This window comes from Alligator sinensis, unplaced genomic scaffold (genome assembly GCF_000455745.1).
Source record: "Alligator sinensis unplaced genomic scaffold, ASM45574v1 scaffold1196_1, whole genome shotgun sequence".
NCBI lineage: Eukaryota > Metazoa > Chordata > Crocodylia > Alligatoridae > Alligator > Alligator sinensis.
In genome coordinates, this window is record NW_005842583.1 from 865,569 (window position 1) to 869,262 (window position 3,694).

The following is a 3,694-nucleotide window of genomic DNA, read 5'->3' on the forward strand; positions in this document are numbered from 1 at the left end:
CCCCCCGACACTTTTTCAAGTCATGGTGATCCACTATATTGAATGCATTTCAACTTCCTCTTCAATCCCACAGATGAGCTGTGCCTTTCTTTCCCATTTCCAATAATTCCTGTTTCTTCATCAGCCTTAGATGTCTGGCAAACACCACCAAGCAGGGTCCCAGACAGTTCACCCAGAATCCCTGTCACCCACTCTCTCAGCTTGTTGGGTATGATTAGTGGGGACCTGCCCTCCATGAGGTAGAGTTGGACCAAGTTGCTCTGCAACTCATCTGTATATAAATGTTTGAAGGATCCTAGGACTTGTGACAAGAACACCTGTCAGCCTTAGATGTCTGGCAAACACCACCAAGCAGGGTCCCAGACAGTTCACCCAGAATCCCTGTCACCCACTCTCTCAGCTTGTTGGGTATGATTAGTGGGGACCTGCCCTCCATGAGGTAGAGTTGGACCAAGTTGCTCTGCAACTCATCTGTATATAAATGTTTGAAGGATCCTAGGACTTGTGACAAGAACACCTGGTTCCAGTCATGAGTGGGGGAGCTAATTAGTACATGGATTCTTTGTTGGGGATGGTATCTGGAGAACATACACATACTGACTAGTGCTAAGCTGTGGGGTCACCATGTTTTGAAATGCTGTTGACTCTGGTGGAGCCTAGCCAAATAAATTAAATGGTAAATTATTTGGATTAATATCATGCATAGTTTGTACTATATATAGGAGGGGTACAAAAGTGCTGTTTAAAAGTGTGTTATGGAGTACCTGTTCTAAAACTTGCAGGAGTTTCAAAAAAGGTAAAATGCATCAATTCTGGATGAACTAATTCTATGGGTGCCTACATGCAAATGACTACAGGTATGTTTATTTAAAGGTCAGTGTTATCAAATTTGTTCTACACTTCCACGTGCTCAGGAAGAGCAGGGTCTGACAGTAAATGGAGGGTAGGGGCTGCAGGGGGAAGAAGTTGGTGGGGCAGAGGGCAAAGGGATACCTGATCCCTTGGATTTATTTTCCCTGCTGTAGAGTGAGGGAGGACAAATTCAAGGAAAACCTCTAATAATTAGATTCTATACCTGGAAAATTATAACAAATTTATAAATGTTCCAACTATAGAATCTAATTATTGGGTTTATCTTATATTCAAGGTCATCTTGTCTTATATTCAAGGAAATGCATTAATGCATATCAATATCTACGGTTGTTTTAAGAATTAGTTAATATTTATAAAATACTTCAAGAGCCTTTCATTAAAGTCTCTTTCAGAGCGGTGCACTTACAAAGTATAGTCATTATTGTACAGTGGATTCTGCCCTTACTGATTGATTACTATAATCATCATCATCATCATTCAGTCATTTAGTTTGATGCAGGATTTTTTTCCATGGGTTTTTTTAAAGAGGTATGTTAGTTATCACAGAAACAAGAATCCAACAAACAAATCTTATGATCTTGCATGGCATGAAATAGATCCAGGTGGCCAACTGGAAGCATGAGTTCCACAAGTACACATGTCTAACTGTGGCATGCACCAGACTGGGGAGGGGACAGGCAGCACCATGACAGATAGGGCAGGGAACAGAAAGCAAAGTATCAGATTAGGCAGGGAGCAGGAAGCTGAGAAGCAGATCAGGTAAGGGAAAAGAAGGGTGTGGGGCTAATTTGTGGCATGCCTGCCAAAAAGTCTGGCCCCCGCACTGAGAGAGATGATAATATCAACAGTGTACTGTCAACAAAATAAAGGTACCACCTACAACTTGCAGCAAGACAAGGCAACAGAAATCTATGAAGTAATATTTCAAAGAGAATATTAATATGATGAGATCCATGGATTTCATTTTTTTGGAGAGAGGATGGGGTTAATAAAAACCCCAGTTTTTAAATGCCTATTAATTACTACAACCAAAAACTGCTGAAATGTGTTTTAAAGGCATCCATATGTATACTGGTATATGCCTTTAAAACACATTTCATATTATTATATCATATATATAGATATATACACACACACACACACACACACACACATACCTATATACATGCATACAAACACACACACACTATTATATGATATTATATCATATTATTGTATCATATATACTACTATTTATGCAGGGTCTTTTTCTTCTTGCACATTTCATTCAGGCTGGTCAGTGAACATATGAAGTTTGTCAAAAAGGCATTGGTGTACATAGAATGGGGGTCTAATATACTATCAGTCAAAAAAAAAAATTAACTCCTCACATATTCAGTTCTTTAGGGATAGGAATGGCCTTAACAATTAGCAACTCGACTACAAGACTTGAATGCTGTCATCCCTGCTTTATGGTTCAGAAATACATATGCTAGGCATATCAAGAGATTGAACAGCTTCCACATGAGATGCCTTCATAAAAATCTAAAAGTAAAGTGGGAAGACTTGACCGGAAAAGAAAAGAACTGCTAAGTAACAGGCTGACTTTGCTGGTCTTACAATTTCATCCCTGCTAGGATCATGTCTAATTGACACATCAAAGAGTAGGCAACCATTGAGATTCTGGATCATGGTGTACACGGAAGAGGTCTAGTCAGGTGCCTGATGAATCTGTTTGTATGGAGTCCTGCAACCATCACATCAAGACCTTTGATGCGTACGCCTAGACAAGAGTGTGGAGAAGTGGAGGTTTCCCAAGACTTACCACCCCCACCCCCCACTTTAGACAATTAAGACAGAAGTTTTAAGCTTAAGGAAACCAAACATCTTGCTCCTTTGGGAGTCTTGCCTTCTATACACACTTTGCAAGCCGCAGGCCATTCTTATCTTTTTCCCTCTGCAGCCATGATACTGGAAGTGGTGCACTGCTAACTCAACACCCCTGTTTAGCAACTTAGGAGCACGTGAATCATAAGAGGGACCAAAGTGATTATTTAAGGTTGCCCTTTTCTTAGTTGTTTCCCAAGGCCTGGGTAAGATCTGGATGGTATTTTAAAAGGACAGAATGCTTCTGTCCAGATAGCATCAGCTTCTAAACACAAATCCCTAAAAGAAGAATGATTCTGTAGAAGTCTTGATTCTCTCTTTCGTCGGCAGGAAGGTGTGGTCGGCAGAGGCGTCGCCGCGTCGCTAGGCGGGGTTGCCGGAGACGACGCTGCGTCAATGGGCGGAGTCGCCGACCGAACTCTCGCGGGTTCCTTCGAAGCTCCACCCTTCTTTTCCGGTTCTTCCATGCGGTCTCCCTCTTGCTCTGCGCCATCTTGTCGTGGCGTCTCAGGATCCCTTCTCTCAGCCGCTTCTTTGACCGCCTGAACAGCCATACGCAGCTGGGGCTTGAAACTTAAATTCTTTTGCATTCAATCAGCAATTGTACGGACTGTTGCACTTAATTCTCCCCCCTTGTCGTACCGCGGGGCCACCCTCTCATCCGCGGCGCGTTCCTCCATCTCCAGATCTTCACGGAGCTCGGATGGAAGCTCGCGACCCCTTAATCTAGACGCCATGAGGGGAGGGAACCGGTCGATCGGCACCGGCTCTTCACTCTCCCAAGCATATCGTAGGCATCGGGCACACTCCCGGGTGAGAGTCGGGTTTACTGCGCCCGCTGGGTTGACTCTGGCGAGGGACACAGTATCGAGGGGCCTATACAGGACCCGCTCATCACTCATTATACACCTGAACGCCGCAGGGAGCAAATACACTTCTCTCTCTCTCGGGGCTC